Genomic DNA, 21,599 nt, shown 5'->3' on the forward strand with positions numbered 1-21,599 from the left:
CTAATGCCAAAGCTTCACAAAGACACCACATGAGAAGAAAACTCTAGGCCAATATTTCCAATGAAGATAGATGCAAAAATTCCAAACGAAACAATAGAGAACCAAATTTAACAGCACATGATCAAGTGGTATTTATCCCTGGGAGGAAAGGATGGTTCAACATAGGAAAATAAATTAATTTCATACACCATATTAACTGAAAGATAAAAGTCTCCTGGTCCTCTCAATAGGTATAGAAAAATCATTTGTCAAAATTCAACATCCTTTCACGATACAAACTCTCCACGGTATAGTTTTAAAAGTAATTTACCACAATGTCATAAAAGTCAAATGTGGAAAGCCCACAACTAACATTATACTCAACAGTGAATAACTGAAAGCTTTTCCTCCAAAATCAGAAAGAAGACAAGAATGCACACTTTCACCAATTTTATTCGATATAGTACTTAAAGTCCTTATTGGAGCAATTAGGCAAGAAAAAGATATAAAAGTCACAAAAATCAGAAAGGAAAAAGTAAAATTTTCTTTGTTTGCAGATAACATGAACCTATATGTAGAAAACCCTAAAGACTACACAATAAATCTATTAAAAATAAACAAATTTAGTATAGTTGTAGGCTACAAAAATCAACATACAAAAATGCTTCATTTCTATACATCAACAATGAACTATCTAAAAATGAAATTAAGAAAACAATCTTTCACAATAACTTCAAAAAGAACAAAATACTTTAAACTTAACCAAGAAAGTAGAAGACTTGTGTACTGAAAACTATAAAACATTGCTGAATGAAATTAAAGACACAAATAAATGGAAAGGCATCTTATGTTTACAGACTAGAAGACTTAATATTGTCCAAATGTCAGTACTACCCAAAGTGATCTACAGATTCAATGTGACTCTTATCAAAATTTTATGTATGTATGTATGTGTTTATTTATTTAAAGTTTATTTATTTATTCTGAGAGAGAGAGAGCTAGAGAGAGCAGTGAGGGACAGAGAGAGAGGGAGAGAGTGAATCCCAAGCAGGCTCTGCTCTAGCAGTGTGGCTGAAATCAAGAGTCAGATGTTCAATCGACTGAGCCACCCAGGCGCCCCAACAATGGCATTTTTAACAGAAATAGAAAAAGAAATCCTAAAATCTGTATGGAATCACTTGGGATCATATGGAATGACTTCAAAGAGCCAAAGAAATCTTAAGAAGGTTAAAACTGGAGGCTTCACACTTCCTCATTTCAAAATATATTACAAAGCTGCAGTAGCTAAAACAGTATGGTGTTGCCATAAAGATAGACATTTAGACCACTGGAGGGGTGCCTGGGTGGCTCAGTCAGTTAAGCCTCTGACTTCAGCTCAGGTCATGATCTCGTGGTTTCTGAGTTTGAGCCACTGCGAGTTTGAGCCCCACATCGGGCTCTGTGCTGACAGCTCAGAGCCTGGAGCCTGCTTTGGATTCTGTGTCTCCCCCTTTCTCTGCTCCTACCCTGCTCATGCTCTGTCTCTCAATAATAAACGTTAAAAAATTAAAAAATAAATAAAATAGACCACTGGAACATTTTAGAGTCCCCAGAAATAAATTCATGCATATACATTCTTGATCTTTGACAAAGGAGTCAATAATATACAATGGGAAAAGGATAGTATCTTCAACAAATGGTGCTCAGAAAACTGTATATCCACATAAAATAATGAAATTGGATTCTTACCTTACATCATACACAAAAGTAAACTCAGAATGAATTAAAGATTTAAACATAAGACCAGAAACTTGAAAGCTTTCAGAACACTTATGGAACAAGCTTTTTAACATTGTCTTGTCAGAGATTTCTTGGATATGACATCAAAAACACAAGTAACAAAAAGAAAAATAAAGTGTGACTACATCAACTACAATACTTCTGTGCAGCAAAAGAAACAATCAACAAAATAAAAAGGCAATTTATGGATTCGGAGAAAATGTTTGCAAATCATATATCTTATGATAAGGAGTTAATATCCAATATAAACAAGGACTTCCTGCAACTCAACAGCAAAAAACAAAAACCAAAAAACTCACAAATAACCTGATTTAAAAATGGGCACAGGAATTGAACAGACATTTTTCCAAAAAAGATATACAAATGGCCAATGGGTAATGAAAAGATGCTCAGCGTCACTAATCATCAGGGAAATGCAAAGCAAAACCACAATGAAGTATCTCCTCACCCAAGTTACAAGGGCCATTACGTATAAAAAAGGTAAGTGTTGACAAGGATGTGAATAAATGGGTACACTTCTACACTGTTGGTGGGAATGCCAACTGGTACAGACACCATAGAACACTGTATGGAGGTTCCTCAAAAAACTAAACATAGAATTATCATATGACCCAGAAATCTATCTTCTGAGTATACATTCAAAAGACTTGACCCAACTATATTGTCTATAAGGAACTCACTTAAAGGTAAAAAGATAGTATGCTAATATAAATCAGAAGTGTTGTCTGAAAGTAGAGCAGCAATCTTGTGGTCATAAGGTTAAAGCCACTTGTTAAAGTGGGTTGACCAGAGATCAGCAAGGAACCTGGGTCTTGGATGACTTTCTTAAGCACTGCACCAGCCCTGGACTTTGTGCCTCTAGTCTTCTTGTTATGTGATAAAAATAAACCCCTATTTGGGTAGATCCACGATAATTGTAACATATGACTGCAAGTAATATAACTGATACTGAAGGAAACTAACATTCACAGATGGTTCTCTAGAAGGCGCTTCACATATATTATTTTATTTAACCCTTATAACAGCATTTCAAAAATAAGGAAACTAAGACTCAGAATTTAAGTAACTAGCCTAGGGTTACACAGATGGTATATAGAGGTGCTTAGATATGAAACCTGGTCTTTAACATTCCATCATATCATTATCATTATCATCACCATCATTATAGGGTTTTAGCATTATTTGTTTCATTAACATGTTTACACTTGAAGTGTTTTACCAAGATGAGAATAATTCTTAACATAATTTTCAGTGAACATAAATGCCTGTTGATACTTGTAATGTATGTCTTTTAAAAGTGTTAGGCAACAAATAAGCCCTTTTACCTGAAAACTGAAGTCAGAATAAGGTTAGGTGTATTGATTTGAACTTCATGCATAGTTTTGCATGTGTGAGGTTTTTTTTGTTTGTTTCTTCATTGTAAGAAAAATAAATCTCTGTCTTTTTAAAAACTTTTATTTCTTTGCTCTGTATAACTGGTTACCAAGATATCATGATGCTAAGCACAAGAAATGTACAATTGGGAAAGAATTGGAGAGATTAGATTAGAAGTAAGGGATGTGCATTTACTCAAGGAGAAATATATCTTGAAGGCTAATAAAGAAGATATTACAGGCTATATTTACGTACTCTTTGTCATGGATGGATGAATCCAAATGATTTTGTGCTATCAAGATAGCTTATACAAGTTTCTGGAAGGTATTAAACTCAGAATCATGTTTTTGTTGTTGCTATTGTTTTGCAAATCACCTTTGTCCTAAACTTTTAAAATTATGTCTGATTTGAAGGAAATATCAACCATCTGTTTCTGGTTTATTTCCACTTTACTAGTCAACTAACTATTTTATTTGCAACATAATCTCTGAAATAGAGGGCTTCAGGAGCAGCTAAATTCAGTTTTCTTTTAACTTTCTTAAGGAAAAGCATTGGAAATCGAGTCCAAAAGCCCTAAATCCAAAGTTGTAATTGGTATGTATGGGCATCTCTTCAAGTTAGCCAGTATGTGAAATTGATATAAACTGGGGTCATTCTTCTAGTAAATTCTTCTTTCCAGAAGATTGCAATACTTTCTCAGTAGAATTGAGGAACTTAATTTTTATTAAACTCTGGAAGATTTTTCAGAGTTGCTTCAATTATGGAGTCTCAACAAGGGGTTGGAGTGTTTGGGGAATAAGAAAACTATAGTAGTCATATTTTCAACCCTCAAATAACATCAAGATCCATTGGATAGGTCAGGATTGGAGGATGAGAAAGGTGTTACTGGTCTGGCAACAAGAGCTATAGATGTCTTTTGGGTTTATCATTGGGGAGATATTCGTTAGGGCTACTGGAGATGTATGTGTGATGTGTGTGTGTGTGTGTGTGTGTGTGTGTGTGTGTGTGTGTGTGTGTGAGATTAGGACTTAAGAGATTATTAGAAGATTTCTATATGAATGAAAAGAAGGGCAGAAATGGGGGACAACAACAGTAGAGGGCATTTCATAGATCATTACAACATTACTATGATACAGGAATACCATAGATATTGGGGAAAGAGGTTCATATTATACAAAGCAGGTTTGTGAAAGATTTGTGTAGGGGAAGTAAAATTTTACTCTACACATTTGTCTCTCCAATAGAAGCTTTGCCTGGGGATTGGTTACTGCTTTATGTCAAGTTCTCTTTTATCTTTTTATTCGTATCTGTTTATCTTTTTGAGAGAGGGGGAGAGCGAGAGAGAGAATCTTAAGCAGACTTCATACCCAGAGCCGAACCCAAAGTGGGACTCGATCTCATAACCGTTATATCATGACCTGAGCTGAAATCAAGAGTTGGACGCTTAACTGATTGAGGTACCCAGGAATTCAAGCTCTCTTTTATCATATAATTTTTCTCTCTTTTGTTTTTGTCACCTTCAGTTCCTTTATGGACTTAACTAAATAAGTAACTTCTTTAGCATGTCCAGGTTTGGTAGAAACTTTAAAATTAACTTAACCTTTGGCTTATCTAAATAAATATTTACTGTTACCAAACACCTTCCCCACCCCCACCCTCCAATAATTTAGTCTTTGGAATTGCTGCTTGGTTGTTATAAAAACTGATTATTTTTTTCTAGAAGAAAAAGCTTCACAGAAGACTGTAAATTTTCTAGTTTTCTAGTTTCACTTAACATTTTTGTTTTCAAAATATATTGGGATAAATATGGACCCCTTAAGTTACAGTTTTGAAAGAATGCAGAGAGATTTGGAAAATACACAATCTTAAATTTCTTCAGGCTCTGAGTAATATGGTATAGGCATTAATTTTACATGTGAAATTGACACTCTTGTAAATAAAATTTCTTTTATCCACTTATACAGAGGAAATGTATATCAAGTTGAAATTGCCAATTCCCTGTGTCTGCAAAGTAGTAATAGTCACCAGAGGGTAGAGTGAGGTGGAGAATAGTTTCCATTATTTATATGACTCTCAGTTGTTTAGCTAGATGTAATTTCTAAAATTGTCTTTGCTGTGGAAATAATGTCAGGTGGACTCCATCATGATTTCAATCTCACTGCAGTTCTGGGAATCCATCAATAATGAGAGCTGAAAAATTCAGGAGACTCTGGCAAGGAATATAAAAGAACACATAATTTTCCCCTTTTTTCCCCTAAATGATCAATCACAGTAAATGTATCCTTCAAATTGATTGTTTTAGATATGCAGGCCTAGGAAGTGCAGATTTCAGGCCATGAAGTACAAGAACAAATAAAAAAAATTTCTTATTTTTTTTATACCAATTCAGATTTTGAACCCCTATACTGTCTGCTGGTGAAGATCAAATCTTAATTTAATCATTTCCGGGGTACCGTCCCTCCTACATATTTCCCCTGTATTGTATCTAAGTTCTAGAGGACTTATGGGGGCTCTGGGAGTGTTTTTTCTCATCCTTGGTTATTGTCATCTATCCACTATGATTATTAGCTGAGATCTACATTAATTTTCTCACTTTTAGTAATCAGTCCATCTGTGTCACTTTTTTAAATTTAAATTTTAGTTAGTTAACATACAATGCAATATTGGTTTCAGGTGTAGAATTCAGTTATTCATCATTTACATACAACACCCATCATAACAAGTGCCCTCCTTAGTACCCATCACCCATCTAGTCCATCTCCCACCTATCTCCTTCTGTCAACCCATAGTTTGTTCTCTATCATTAAGAGGCTCTCGTGGTTTGTTTCCCTCTCTTACCTTCCCCCATCTTCTTTATTCACTCATCAGTCAATGGACATTTGGGCTCTTTTCATAGTTTAGTTATTGTTGATAGTGCTGCTATAAACATTGGGGTGCATGTACCCCTTCAAATCTGTATTTTTGTATCCTTTGGGTAAATACCTAATAGTGCAATTGCTGGACAATAGGGTAATTCTACTTTTATGTGTGTCACTTATGTGTTCGTTGAGACATATGTGTCTGAATCACATGGCCTCTGAGCCCCATGTAGTATATAAGAAACCTCTGGTTCTGCTCCTGGACCACAGTGATGAACAGGGAATGTCTCCAACTTGACAAACCTTGCAAATATTCTGTCTACTACTCTCCTACTATGCTGAAGAAGGAGAACATAGCTGTCAAATCTTCTCAGAGAATACAGACCCCCCTCTCCTCTCAGATTTCAGGGTTCCTATGCTTCCAACTCCCAAGACTCCAAGTGCTCATTTTTAGGGGACGAAAGCATGTAGCCTTCTTGCTTTCACGTCTCTTCTCTTCTTCCTCTCCCTGTCCCACACACCCCACTGTCAAAGGGAGTCTTTATGTAGTCTGGACTTTTCCTTTATTCTTTCTAATTTATTAGGTAAAGCATACATTTCGTTTATTAAGAGATTTTTAAATTGCACATTTTTTATTGAAGTACAATGAACATACAGTGTTTTTTTTCAACTTTGCTAATTAACAAAATAGTATTTGATCTCTTTTTGATGTGACTTAAGTTTTACAAGCCATTTTCATTCATTTATTTTCACAGTGATGAAATTATGTAAAGGGCCTAAGGAAAATCTAGAAACACTTTTGAGAGTGAAGTATAGGGAACAGTTTTGGTTCAGTTTTTGTTTTTCTTTCTTTTTTTCTCTCCCCTCTATCTCTTTCTTCTTTCTTTTCTTTTCTTTCTTTCTTTCTTTCTTTCTTTCTTTCTTTCTTTCTTTCTTTCTTTCTTTCTTTCTTTCTCTTTCCTTCTTTTTGTTATTTATTTATTTTTAATTTATATCCAAGTTAGTTAGCATATAGTGCAATGATGCTTTCAAGAGTAGAATCCAGTGATTCATAACCTACATGTAACACCCAGTGCTCATTCCTATAAGTGTCCTCCTTAATGCCCCTTGCCCATTTAGTCTATCCCCCACCGACAACCCCTTCAGTGACTCTCAGTTTGTTTTCTATATTTAAGAGTCTCTTATGTTTCCTCCCTCCCTGTTTTTATATTATTTTTGCTTCTTTTCCCTTATGTTCATCTGTTTTGTATCTTAAATTACACATAGGAGTGAAGTCATATGATATTTGTCTTTCTCTGACTAATTTCACTTACCATAATACACTCTAGTTCCACCCATGTTGTTGGAAATGGCAAGATTTTATTCCTTTTGATTGACAAGTAATACTCCATTGTATATATATACACCACATCTTCTTTATATATTCATCTGTTGATGGACATTTGGATTCTTTGCATACTTTGGCTATTGTTGATAGTGCTGCTATAAACATTGGAGTGCATGTGCCCCTTCGAAACAGCACACCTGCGTCCTTTGGATAAATACCTAGCAGTACAATTGGTGGGTAGCAGGGTATTAGCATACAGTGTTATATTAGTTTCAAGTGGACAATATAATGATTTAACAATTCTATACATTACTCAATACTCATCAAGATAAGTGTACTTTTAATTGCTTATTATCTATTTCATTCATCTCCCTAAGCCACCAACTCTCTAGCAACCATCTGTATTTAAGAGTCTGGGGTTTTTTTGTTTGCCTCTTTTTTCTTTGTTAATTTGTTTTATTTCTTTTTTTTAACTATTTAAGTTTTCAAATTTATTGTATGCACAGCATTGTTAATAACAGCAATGACAATTACAACTGTCTGAGCGGGTATCAGGTACAATGTGCGTCTTTTACATACATTACTATTTAATCCTTACAATGACCTCTTGAGATAGACATAATTCCAGTTCACAAATGAAATTTAAAATGTTTCAGGAACACAACCATGAATACTCAGTAAATATTGGTCAAGAAATAAAACGCTGCCACTATATTAGAACATTTCATGTGTGATCAATCAGTCTTCTATCCCTTAAAGTAACCATTATCCTTACTTGTAGCATTATGGATTATTCTGCCTCTTTCAAATTTAATGTAAATGAAATCATACAAAATGTTTTATTTGGTATCTGGTGTCTTTCACTCAGTATTGTTTGTGGAATTCATGTTGCGTGTAGTTGTTATCTGTTCATTTGCAATGTTGTGTAATTCTCCATTGTATGAATATGCCATATTTATTTAACTGCTGTAGTGTCAGTGGACATTTTTGTCATTTCCAATTTTTTACTATCCTGCATATTACTGATATAAAGTATCCTTGTACCTAGCACTCACAGTACATGTGCGCACAATGTCATACTATATTCACCACTTTAGAGTAGAATCATTAGATCATAGAAATGGATATCTTCCACTCTAGTAGATAAAGCTGCACTGTTTCTCTGAGTGGTTGCCTTTTTCATTTGTTTTATTTCTTAAATCCCACATATGAGTGAAATCATATGGTATTTGTCTTTCTCTGATGGACTTATTTCACTTAGCGCTATAGTCTCTAGATCTATCCATGTTGTTGCAACTGGCAAGATTCATTTTTTTTAAGGCTCTGTACTATTCCATCATATATACATACCACATCATGCATTTTATATTTTTTAAGTTTATTTATTTTGTCATAGAGAGAGAGAGAGAGAGCAGGGGAGGGACAAAGGGAGAAAGACAACCCCAAGTGGGCTCTGAGCTGCCAGTGCAGAGCCTGACATGGGGCTTGATTCCAGGAACTGTGAGATTATGACCTGAGCTGAAACCAGTCACTCAACCAATTGAGCCTCCCAGGTGCCCCAAGAATAATTTTTGAGTGGCACCAAATTATTAACTATTCTAGGATGTATAAATATCTTGGTCTTGCCCTGGATAGAATAATGACCATGGAGAGAAAGAGAAGTGAATATATTTGGCACATTTATCAAGGAACAGTTGGGGTGCATGAGTGGCTTAGTGGATTAAGTGTAGGACTCTTGATTTCAGCTCTAGGTCATGCTCTCATGGTTTGTGGGCTCGAACTCTATGTGGGCTCCATGCTGACAATGTGGAACCTGCTTGGGGTTCTCTCTCTGTCCCTCTCTCACTGCTCCTTTCCCACTCACACTCTCTGTCTCTTTCAAAATAAATAAATAAACTTTAAAAATAAAAACCAATTGACATGGTGATGAATTAAGAGGGAGGCTAGATGCAAGGGAGATGTAGGTGTCTTGGATGACTTCTAGATTTATTTCTGTATTAAAATGTGAGACATACTGCTATTGAAAGATAAACTGAGGCATGTTAAACACATTAAAAGTTTATTTGATCAAATGTCAGTTTGAATCAGGCAGCACCAAACTGGAAGTGGTTCGTAGTGCTCCACTGACAGGAACTAGGGGTAAGACTTTCATAGAGAAGACATAGAAGGAAAGCAAGGAAATTATTTGATTGGTTATAGCTTAAATGGTTGCCTTATTTGGAAAGCCTCATTAGCTATTTGCAATCAGTTGTCTTTAAGTTTTGATTTCTTAACCTTGAAGTATTTTACAGGCTAGATCTGGGTTTGCTTATGTAATTTGCCAAGGCAGTAGAATGATCTCTGTTTTTGTTTTTTTTTTTTAAGGGGAAAAAAAGAACCATCTCAAGCTAATGGCCTGCTTGTCCAATTAATTTAACACTGCAAAGTAGGGTGAGGTTTTGTTTGTTTGTTGTTTTTTGTTTTTAAATAACTTGATAGATAATACACATCCAACAATTTTTAACTTCTGGAGGTCTTGATAGAATGTTAACTAAAAAATCCTTTTGTTCAAGTCCACCATAATGACCTAAAAAGAGATCTTAATTACATATGACCTAAAAAGAGATCTTAATTACATATGGTAATATCTTATTAATCACATGTTCTCCTTGTTCACACTGTTGAATGTCAATATAACTTTTAAGGAAAATATAGGTACTGGACTTGTATTTGCCCCATCGTAGTTGTATAGGTAATTATCAAATACATTATGCCATTTGTTCTTTATAATCAACCTGTGTGGTAATTAGGGCAGGTATTACTCAATTTTGCAGATGAGAAAAATGAGGTCAGTGTATGCTAAGTAACTTGTCACAGTTCACACAAAGTTGACAGATAATTAGTGGTAGATCCAGAACTAAAATTCAGACATGATGATTCCTGGTCCAAAGCTCTTTGCTGTTATACCATCCAGTAGAACACAAGGGTGGGGTGGTGTCGGTGGATGAGAAAAGAGAACTGTAGGATGAGAAAAGTCTGAGGATCCCTGTATTGTTTCACTTTAGACATAGCTTTTTTGTTTGTTTGTATCATGAATGGTAAAAAGCATTTGTTTTGAACTAATAAGAGAAAGAAAGGCTGAGATACAGACTGTCAAGCGTCCTCAAAGGAAGATACTATGCTAAATACTGTACTTGTTAAAAGAGACCAGTACTAATTGTCATAAGTTTTTTGCTTGTTAAGACATATTCTTCTTTAGTACTTTTGATATTAATTTGATTTTTTTTTCTATGAATCATCTTCTTTTGATTTAGGGACAAGATTGCAGGTCCTCATTCTGCCTTAATCTGTGTAATCCCTTTCCAATTTCAATGATTATGCTTTTGGATTATCTGGAATTTATATATCTGATTTGAATTTTACCTGTAATTAAGGCTTATCTGAGCAGATTATTCTTTAAGAAACATGACCAAGAATGCAGTGTTCATGACTGTATTACCAGGGCATAGTACATAAGAGGCACTAAATAAGTACTTGTTTGAATAAATGGATGAAAGCTTTTGTAAATTATAATAAAATAGGCTTTGTAAATCTAATTTTGTTTGTTGAACCCTCAATCTTAAGGCTTTGCATTTGGTTTTAGGCTATATACGTTTGTTGTTTGAAATCAATTCTGACCTAACATCTTGCAGTTTTAAGTAATATATCTGACCTACCCTACTTATGCTCTGTCAGTCCTCTAAAAGCAATAACCTAAACCATGGGACCTTATGAGTCTCTTATAATCTAACTGTTGGTAATAGGTAAGACCAGATGAAGCCACAGAGCCCAGTTTGTTACAAATTATTTTTAAGTTCTTGAAAACAGGCCTTTAGAGGTTGCTAAGGCAAAGCAGGTTGTTTAAAGCTTAACCATGATCACATCACTGTTTTCTTTGTTGTTTCTTCTAGAGTGCTACAATATTGGCAGTTCTATTATATTAACCTTGTGGTTAGGTTATCCAAATAATTTATGCCAACTACAATTTGGAAAATGTTAGATATGGTTCTTTTAAGAAAGAAGGACCAGCTTATGAAACACTGTGCTCATGTTGAATTCTGGGTAATGTTTCTTGTTGTTGTTGAGTACACAGTGTTGGACAAGGCTTTGGCTAATCTGCCGTCTCTCTTTTCTTATTCCAAGTTCTACTTATAGATAAAACAAAACCATTTTCCTGATAATATCAGCCTATATTTGCGTGTATCTGCACTGCTTCCTGCTACAGTTTGTATGGAGGAGTTAGAATGTGAGGAGAGGTGCACCAGCATATTTTCTGGGTTTGTATCATTTAGCGGGCAGAAATTGATTTACACGGTGGTTTGTCTAGTTAGTGTTTAAAGGTCTCCTCACATTAAAAAAAAATAAAAGGGGCGCCTGAGTGTCTCAGTTGGTTAAGTGTCAGACTTTGGCTCAGATCATGATCTCCCGGTTTGTGGATTCGAGCCCCACGTTGGGCTCTGTGCTGACAGCTCAGAGCTTGGAGCCTGCTTTAGATTTTGTGTCTCCCTCCGTTGTTCATGCTCTGACTCTCTCTCAAAAATATACATTAAAATATAAAAATAAGAAATAAAAAAATAAAGGTCTCTTGGAAGAGAATTCATTTGTTCACTTATTCATAATTCATAATATTCACAAATATTTATTGAATACCTTCTATGTGCCAGATATTCTTCTGGGTTTTTAAGATACAATAGTGAATAGACCAAGATTCTGACCCTCGGGGAACTTACATTCTAGTGAGATTGAGATAGGCAATAAATAAATAAAACCCACAGTATGTTCTTAGACCATTATAAATGCTATGGAGAAAAAAGAAGCAGAAGATAGAGATTGTGTGTGCTTGTGGCAGTAGGATTCATTTTTTAACTAGTGTGCTCAGGGAGGGACTCATTGAAAAGGTGGCATTTGAGTAAAGAACTGAAATAGGTAAGAAAGTGAACCATTGTGTTTCTTTTTAATAATTGGTTTAAATTAGGTGGTTAATACTTTGGAAACTTAGTTGCATTTTAGCCAATTTGAAGTGTATGTGCAACATTTTTTAAATGACAAAAATTTATAGGTCAATTTGTTAGATGCAGCTAAAAGCCTTATTGCTATGTGGAGATTAAAACTGCAAAAGAGGCTTCTGAAAAATACCTTCCAAGGCAGTTTCTCGTTAACAGGAATATATCTCCTTGGCTACACATGTGAAGGAAAGATGGGATGCCCTAAAACTCAGCTAGATGCAGTAGCCTTTTTCCCTGAGGCTTCTTATTAGAGACATAATTCCAGGGGATTTACTGGTTTTTAAGAGAAGTTATTTTACGAGTTATGCTGATATTAATTTTTTAACCCAAAGACCAGTATTTTGCTCAAATATTTTATGCAAAAAGCACAAATAATACTTTTGATATTGCAAAACTTTTAGCCTCTTAGTTGACTTTTACAGGAATATAAAAGATTTTCAATTTTCATATAGAAGACTTTGTTTCTGTAGAACTGACTTCTTGACCTTACACAAATGATTTAATAAAAATGAGTTGTCCATAGTCACCTTTCAACTGATTGCTGTCTGCATTTTTTTAAGCAAATGCTTTTATAAAACGATGTGAAATTTCAGACTTTTTTGATAACATCAGATAACTTTATAGCCTTAGAGATAACCTGGGTCAGTCTTTTGCTGCATATATCAAAACATTTGCATCTAGTTATTTTCTTGAGGTCACAGTGCTATGGTTATTCCCACATCCTAAAATGCATTTGGTCCCCTTATAAAACGTGAAACAATGAAGTCAATGAATTTCTTGTCACCTTCAGAGAAGTCCTGCTTATGGCTACCCCAGGAAATGAACTATCCCCTGACTCTGTATATTAGTCAGCATAGGATAGGATAGGATATATTAGTCAGCATAGGATAAAGTGGGCTGTGGTAGCAAGCAACCCTCCAAATCCCAATCTCAGTGCAAAAAAAGGTTTTGTCTCATTTTTTTAAATGTTTGTTTGTTTATTTATTTATTTATTTATTTATTCATTTTGAATGAGAGAGACAGGGTGCGAGGGAGGGGCGGAGAGATAGGAGAGAGAGAATCCCAAGCAGGCTCTGTGCTGACACGGGTCTTGATCTCACAGATTGTGAGATCATGACCTGAAATAAAATCAAGCGTCTGAAGCTTAATCGACTGAGCCACCCAGGCGCCCCAGGGTTTTGTCTTATTTATACAAAATCTGTTGGGATATCTGGTAGACAACTGCCTTCCAGGTGGCAACTCAGTCATATAACTTGTTTCAAACTTCTCAACAGAAGGCTTGTCATGCTGGAGAGGAAGACAGACTGGAAAATCCTGCATGGGATTTTCACCACCACAGTCTGAAAGTGACACATGTCACTTGATAGCTCATTTATTAAAACTGTGGACAATTGCAAAGAGATGGAGAGGTATGTCCTCACAACAGTCAGGAAATAGGAAAAATATTGGATATTGGAAATACTAGTAATGCCTATCGTACCTTGCATCTTTCTTCAGGATATTTCAATAATCTAGTGTCTGATGTTGCAGTAACAGTATTAGTTAAATGTTTTAACCACTATTATCACTGTTTTAGAACAGCTCTGTGAGGTTGTAGCAGGATTCTCGCACAGAGTCGTGACACCGAGGCTTTTCTTTCCAGGAAGCAACTTTATTCCTGCTGGCACCGCTCAGCTGGGTTCGTACCCAAAGAGCTGAGCCCCGAATGCCACGTGGTGTAGTTTTTTATATATCTATTTTTTACTTCTTTGTCTCCCATATATAGTAACACACAAACATGCAGTCTGATTAAGTGGTCTCATGTTACAAGGTCATGAGGGATGTTGTCATGTAAGTGGATAGCCAGGTTGCCTTGAAGGTTTTTTTTGTTTTTTTTTTCCTTTCCTTAGGGAGGAGATCCTACCACAAGGTAAGTATTGTTTTATCCCATTCAACAGGGGATTCACTATAATCCATAGAGGCAAAGAGGAAAGGGGGTTCTGGGGGAATAGGTAGTTTACCAGAAGAGGAACTCAGAAATAAGATGGAGAAATAAAGCCGCATTTACTGAGAATCTAATATGAACCAGTGTCTATGTAGAAATTTTACAAATGTTATCTGATTGAATATTTATAATTGAAATATGGAGAAGTTCCCTTAGACTTATTTTACATGTTAGGATATGAAGGCTTAGAGATTTTAGATAACTTTGTGGATCATACAGTTGGTAAAGTATAGCTGGAATTTGACCTCAGTGTGATTGACCTTGACCCCAGAGTTCAGGTATTTATGTATGAATTAATTCATTAATTTATTCAATAGTATTTATTGAACACATCCTGTGAGGCTGGAATTATGCAATGAACCATATGTATAGCAATAAATAAGAGAGATAAATTCCTGTTTTTGTGGAGGGAAATAGACAATAAACAAGTAAAGAAGTAAATGAGCAAGATAATCAGAGAGTGATACAATTGTTGCAAAGACAAAATCCGGGGTAATGGGATGGAGAATATCCAGTGAATGAGAATCACTTCATTAGAGGTGTTCAGGAAAGGCTACTCTCAAAAGGTGATATCTGATCTCAAAGCTAGAGAATGAGAAAGAAACAGCTCCATAAGGATCCCAGGGGAGATCATAAAGATAAAAGGAGTAGTTGACACCCACATCCTGTTGGGAAAGAGATAGGTGAGTGTGCAGAACTTAAACGGGTGTAATTGGCTGGAGCACGCACAGCAAGTAGGGCAGAGTGAGTGAGGAAAAGAGGGGGAAATAGGCAGCACCACGTTGTTGGAGGAGGTCACTGAGAGGGCTTGACCCTGGCTTGACCCCGGCTTGACCCTGAAGCTGGCTCTGGGCAATGCGAGGCTCCTCTAGGCCTCCCTTGTTCTTGGAATGCACGTTCTGCTGCTACTGTTCCCACTGTGGGAGACATTTTCAAGGACACAGCCTTGAGCTATAAGGTGTTGTTGAGATCAGGACTGTATATATGACTGAACCCAGTAAATGCTTCTTTATAAACTTTTAAAATTCCGGTGTGCGAGTGCAAAGATCCACTCATCTTGTGGAAATGAGGACAACAAGCCTTCTAGGTAACTTGTCTTCCTTGTGAAACCCGCCTCCTACCATTCTGAAGTGGCCTGCCTCTTTCTTCCACTGTCTCTTCTCACCCTCCGTGTGCACGGGCCAGCTTCAAATTTCCCCCGGGTCGTCCCCACTTTGCAAACTGACACAGAACATGGATTGTGAATTCGAGTTCCACATTGAGTGAGTTCAAGCCCTGCTTTGGGTGAGCACAAGCCCCACATGTGGTGAGCACGAGTTCTGCATGGGGTGAGCACCAGCCCTGCTTCGGGTAAGCCCCACTTCTCTCTCTCTCTTTCTCCCTCTCTCTCTCTCAAAAAAAAAAAAAAAATGTAAAGGAAAAGCTAGATACGAGGGAGTCTGTGAAGGGAGAAATGCAGGATTTGGAAATGGATTGCACATGCCAGGGACTAGGTAAAAGAGAAAGGGGAAGTCAATGGCAGCTTCCAGATCTTGAATTTAAAGGATTAGGAAATGTACCAAATTGGGAATCTTGAGGAGAGGGGTCAAGGGAATAAGAAAATGATGATATTAAGAAATGTGGCCCATAAGAAATTATAGTAAAATAACCATGCTAAATGTAACGGTAGCTTTCTCTTTTTCTTTGAAAGTTTTATTTTATTATTTTTAAAATTATCATTACTAGTCTATTTTTAAAATTCCAGTATAATTAACATACAGTGTTATATTAGTTTCATGTGCATGGTATCATGAACAATAGTATGCATCACTTAGTGCTCATCATGTAAGTGTGCTCCTAATCCCCTTCATCTTTTTCACCCATCTTCCCACCCATCTCCCCTCTGGTAACCATCTGTTTGTTCTCTGTGTTAAGAATCTGTGTTTTTCTCTTTTTTTCCTTTGTTCATTTGTTTTGGTTCTTAAATTCCACATATGAGTGAAATCTTGTGGTTTTGTCTTTCTCTGACTGACTTATCTTGCTTAGCATTATACTGTCTAGATTTTTGCTTTTAATGCTTGTGCCTTTGGTGTCATGTTTAAGAAACCATTGCTAAGACCAATATCAAGGAGCTTCTTTCCTGTGTTTTCCTCTAGGAGTTTTATGATGTCAGGTCTTATGTTTAAGTCTTTAATCCATTTCAAGTTACCAACATTTATTGAACACATTATTTGTTAAATACCATGCAAAGTCTATGGGTACAAATATGAATAATACAGGATCCCTTTCATCAAGGGGTTTATAGTCTCATGGATAAGATACTCATTGTACCTGGTAAGTGATGAGATGCACACACAAATAATAGAGAGGTTCATGTTGAGTGAAGACTTCTGCAGGAGATGTGCCCAAGGAGAAACTGAGGGATGAATGAGAGCGAGCCAATTGAAGAGAGATGGGAAAGAAAACTGCATTAATAAGGCATTCAGGTGTAAGACAGATGGTACTCAAACTCCAACATCATACTTTTTCCCCAAACCTTGTTTATTTCTTCCTTTTCCACAACCTTTTTTTTTAATTTTTAAAAACTTTTTTCAATGTTTTTATTTATTGTTTGAGACAGAGAGAGACAGAGCATGAGCAGGGGATGGGCAGAAAGAGAGGGAGACACAGAATCTGAAGCAGGCTCCAGGCTCTGAGCTGTCAGCACAGAACCGGACGCGGGCCTCGAACTCACGGAGTGTGAGATCATGACCTGAGCTGAAGTCGGACGCTCAACCGACTGAGCCACTCAGGTGCCCCCCTTTCCCACAACCTTATACTTCAAGCTAGAGGATACCATAATAGAAGTGATGATCTGTTTCATATTCCTAAGATCCCAGGAACAGTGATAGTGTATACGATTTCTAAGGTCAATGCTCTTTTAGTCAATGCTTCAGTACAAGAAACCTATTAAAGCTAAGAAGTCCAGTGACTTTGCCCCATGCTTCTCTGATTGCTGGCTTGCTGATTAGAGACTTTTGTTATATAACCCCAATCCTGGACAGCATCAGGATTACTGCAGAGCTTTGGGCCCTCAGATCATCTCAATGGTATTTAAAAACAAAGTTCCTTTTCCTGGAATCTTAAGAAGTAGAAACTTTGAATAATGTTTATGTATATTTTCAAATAGCAAAAATGACTGCAGTTCTTTCTTGAATTACGAGGAAATCTCCTCTTGTAATAAAAATAATTGCTGATATTATCTGTGTCTTTTTTTAAGGGCCCCGGTTGTATTTCTATGAACAATACATTTTTTCTTTGGAAACATGCAACAGTTCTGAGAACAATATCAAGTGAAGTAAGCTGATTATGTGGTGACCCGGAAAGTTCGTCTGTCTTGTTGTGTGTCTTTACTTTAGTAAGCATTAAAGATATGAAACTCTTTTCAAAGCTCTGTCAGGTCTTCCTGGAAGGCAAGGTGGGGCTGCAATACTTGCAAAGGGGCCCTGTTTTAGTCTGTATGGGCCACTATAGCAGAATACAATGGACCAAGTGGCTTACAAACAACAGAAATTCATTTCTCACAGTTCTGGAGGCTTGGGAGCTCCAAGATCAAGGCCGTGGTGGATTGATGTCTGGTGAGAGCCTGTTTCTTAGTTCATAGTCTTTTCATTGTGTCCTCATGTGGTGGAAGATGCCGGAGACCTCCCTGAGGCCTTTTTTATAAGGGCACAAATTGTATTGATGAGGCTTCTGTTCTCAGGCCATAATCATCTCCCAAAGGACCCATGTCCAGATGCCATCACACTGGGGATTAGGTTTCAACATATGACTTTCATGGGATTACAGACAGTCTGTAGCAGTCCTCTTTTCAAGTTCTTGGTTAGGGGTGGAAGTGGGCTAGAGGGTTTCTATAATATCATTTATAGCTCTTTGTACATAGTGGGCTCTCAATAAATGTTTATTAAGTGACAAAAAGAAAGAACGAATGAATGAAACTCTTATAAGTTGATTGGAGTGTGTGTGTGTGTGTGTGTGTGTGTGTGTGTGTGTGTGTTTCCAGTCACCTCTGAACTGATCTTTCTGCTTTTGCCTTTGTCTCCCATAGTCCATTCTACGTAAGCAGCCAGAGTGATCCTTCTGCTTCTGTTTACACAGAAGTCAGATCATGTCCCTCCTTGGTTTAAAGCCTTTTATGGCTTCCCATCTCACTCAGAGTAAAAGCTGAACTCCTAAAGCTCTAAAGCATTGCACAGTCTGGCGTTTGTTACCACTCTCACTCATCTAATCTGACCTTCACTTCACTCATTCTTCTCCGGCCACACTTGTTGATTCTCATAGATGCTTGGCAGCATTGTCCCTCAGGGTCTTTACAATTGCTCTTCAATCTGCTTGAAATGCTCTTCCCACCTAAATATATAAAGACTCCCTCTTTCTTTTTAGTCTTTGCTGAAATGTCACCTCCTCCATGAGGGCTTTCTTGGCCATCTCATTTAAAATTACAGCCTGCCCCTCTCCCCAACCCCCACCCATTTCCTATCCCTTTTATTATCATCTAACACATTATATATTTAGTTATATTTATTTTGTTTATTGTCTTCCTCTTCCCTAACGTCTCTCCAAACTAATAGAATATAAACTCTGAAGGCGGGGGTTTTAATACATCGTTATTCTCTAATTCTTCTTTGCTCAGAATATATACATGGCACATAGTAGCACCTCAAGAAATACTGGTTCAATGAATGACAAAATCAATATGTGTGTGTGGTCTTTAATAATATTTTTATTTAAAAAAATTTTTTTAATTTTTTAATTAAAAAATTTTTTAATTGTTTTTTTATTTTTGAGAGAAAGAGAAAGAAAGAGAGAGAGAGCAAGACAGAGTGAGAACAAGGGAGGGGCAGAGAGAGAGGGAGACACAGAATCCTAAGCAGGCTCCAGGCTCTGAGCTGTCAGCACAGAGCCTGACATGGGGCTTGAACTCACACACTGTGAGATTATGACCTAAACTGAAGTCAGACGCTTACCCAACTGAGCCACCCAGGTGCCCCTTTAATAATAATTATCGATGTTCATAAGCAAAGCTTCTGTCTGAGACTTCTATTTTCTGTGTCTTCTTCAAAGCCTAGGGCAGAACAAAATAAAGGAGGAAAGGAACAGAATTGACATGAGTCAGTGTTTAGCTGAGTGGTTTAAATTGGACCAACTAAGTAATGGAATGAAGGTCAGAGGAAGCAAAGGGGTAGGGTGTAAGTGTGCGTTAGGAGAGAAGAGATTTCTAGCATGTCTGGTGTGACAGAAGGCAGTGGGAAGGACACAGCCTGGAGTGTGAGAAATTCCTGTTCTCAAGTTCTGGCTTTACTGCTCAATTTCTGTGTGACTTTGGGCAAGCTCCTTGACTTTCTGAGGCTTCTACTTGTAAAAAAAAATACAAATACTACTTTGCAAGGTTGTTGTGAGGATTATATAAGGCAATATAAATAAAAAGAGTGGCATAAAGTAGTTTTTAACAAGTGTTCTTGTCTTTCCCTGAAAACTCTTCCTCTTGGCTCCCACTTCCTTTGGTTATATTAATATCTATTCATTCCTTTTTGCTTTCCTTAAACCCTGCCCACAACCTTAGCTCTTTAATTCCCTGTAGTTACCCAGCTTGGCTGTGCCCTGACTGACAAAGTAATGGGTTTCAAGAGTAGCCTTAGAATTTACATCCCTAAAGTGAAATTCTGAGATTGTATGGTCACAAATACACTTCTTTTCAAGGAAAGTGGTAAAGGAAAAGTTAAAGTGCCCAAATGTCTACCTCTGAAATGAGTATAAAATCAGAAGGGCTCAGTAGCAGCTTTAAAGGGTTCCCAACTTCTGTAGTCACAGGACAGAGATGACTCAGGACCAGGCTGGAGTCTGATAGTCAGGAGGTGTGGGAGAGACGTGTGTGATGTTTCTTTCATGGTGGGTAGCAAGTGGGGAAATGTTTGCGCCTCGCTTACGTGTTGCCAGAGGGTATCCCCTGTGAAGCAGGCTCCAGTAATCAGGTTGACAAGACGTCTCTCCATTTGCCTTTTTCTCACAGCATGTGTATTAAGCTTTCATACACATATAGCTATGGCAGCAGTGTCAGAATCTCTGCATGAGCCCATAAACATGGGTTTCCTTTCACCAAATCTGATCCCGGACATGTATCATTCTCCAGGGGGACCTGACAGTCATCTGGTGATGTACTTCCTGATCACATCAAAGTTCTTTCAACACTGCAGAGGCTGTGCTTTGTTCCCATCAGAATAGACACGTGGTCTGGGTACAGATTTGTCTCTCTGCCCACAGTGGTTCCGTTGGCACGAGCGGTCATAGACTTACAGAAAGTGCTGTATTATCTATCACCAGGCTGTTTCACAAAGCATTTCCTCCACCACTGGGGCACATGTTACATCAAGGAAAGGGCAGAAATAGGTTCATTCCCACAACATTCACTGATTTTGCTTTACTTCAGGGAGCCGGGAGCAGTCACACAGTACCAGCTATGAGATGACATGCCGTAAGATTACGAGCTATCGTACAGATTGTGGTGTATGCCTTAAACCATCAGCCCACATGTGTTAGTCTCCCCCTTAGTCAGAATATGAAGCTCTGGGGTAAAAAATGGAGACTAGAACTTCTTATTTCATTCTTTTTTCTTTTCTTTCTTTCTTTCTTTCTTTCTTTCTTTCTTTCTTTTTTTTTTTTTTTTGCCAGCAAAATGGGTTTGTTTGGGAATAGCAATGATGGATAAACAAGCTATGGCAAAACCACAGGCTAGTCTCCCAAACAAAGGAGAGGAATGCTCTTTTACAGAAAAAAGGAGGAGTTGGGAAGTCTATTATAAACAAAAATCCATTGGAGTAAACTTGGAGTTCTAAGTATAGTGGTTTTTCATTAGCTATGTTGTGGCTGTCTCTTATTGGCTGGGCTGTTGCTAAGTGAGAAGGAAAGCCTTTCTTTTTCCCGCTGGGATAGTAAAGAAGTGTCTATGTTAAAAGTGCTTCTCTTCCTGTTGGGTCTGTACTTGACGAGTGAAAGGGCATGAATGCATCTCCTGCCAGCCTCCATACTGTATTCTAAATGAGATTTCCTTTTATTAATTTTCCAGAGTTTCAACCGTTCTGGAGGTTGGAAGTCTAAGGTCACCATGGTGCCAGCATAGTTGGGTTTTGGTGAGTTCTCTCTTCTTGCTTTACAGATGACCACCTTCTTATAGTAGAGAGAGGAACACTTTTTATTGAGAGAGAGAGAGAGAGAGAGAGAGGGGTGGAGAGAGATGGATACATAGAGAGAGAAGCGGG

At 37.2% G+C, this 21,599-nt stretch overlaps 1 long non-coding RNA gene across 3 annotated transcripts in view; it reads left to right on the top strand.

Annotated features, from left to right (window-relative positions):
- Positions 1–14,158: 14,158 nt before the first annotated feature.
- LOC109502390 overlaps positions 14,159–21,599 on the top strand; it is a 214,209-nt gene continuing 206,768 nt past the window's right edge. For 2 of the 3 annotated variants that reach the window (XR_002744525.2, XR_006584389.1), the window contains exons 1-2: positions 14,159–14,250; positions 21,407–21,470. This is a non-coding gene — a long non-coding RNA (uncharacterized LOC109502390). Of the gene's footprint in view, positions 14,251–15,510; positions 15,676–21,406; positions 21,471–21,599 lie in introns of all 3 variants that reach the window. The other variant, XR_006584388.1, reaches the window with a different exon arrangement.

This window comes from Felis catus, chromosome C1 (genome assembly GCF_018350175.1).
Source record: "Felis catus isolate Fca126 chromosome C1, F.catus_Fca126_mat1.0, whole genome shotgun sequence".
In the NCBI taxonomy this organism is placed as follows: Eukaryota; Metazoa; Chordata; class Mammalia; order Carnivora; family Felidae; genus Felis; species Felis catus.